Source organism: Arachis ipaensis, chromosome B01 (assembly GCF_000816755.2).
Source record: "Arachis ipaensis cultivar K30076 chromosome B01, Araip1.1, whole genome shotgun sequence".
Lineage (NCBI taxonomy): Eukaryota > Viridiplantae > Streptophyta > Magnoliopsida > Fabales > Fabaceae > Arachis > Arachis ipaensis.
Genome location: NC_029785.2, coordinates 2441099 through 2441397, shown reverse-complemented (window position 1 = coordinate 2441397; position 299 = coordinate 2441099). Strand labels below are relative to the sequence as shown.

Genomic DNA, 299 nt, shown 5'->3' with positions numbered 1-299 from the left:
TAAGAGGAAAAGATAGGGTTTTGTTAGAGACTTTTGGTTTTCTTTTTACTAAAGAATTGAATTTTCTTGCATGGATACAAAAGTTAATATTTTCACGTAAAATTTGATGTTTGTTAGATATAAGTAAAGCTATGTAGTATGGAAATTATTATTTGGTAAGCACAATTAATTCGTTAATGTTGGTACGTTAAACTATTAGTTCTATTAAGCAAGATGAACTATGTGTCATGTAGATTTACATAAGATTATTGGTGAAATTAAAAGTTTAAAGATTAGATTTAATCAAAATTCCTTTATTA

At 24.7% G+C, this 299-nt stretch overlaps 1 protein-coding gene across 1 annotated transcript in view; it reads left to right on the top strand.

Moving 5' to 3' along the window:
• The window catches only part of LOC107635511, a 5961-nt gene that overhangs the window by 1889 nt on the left and 3773 nt on the right, over positions 1-299 (top strand). The gene's annotated exons all lie outside the window — the stretch shown is intronic.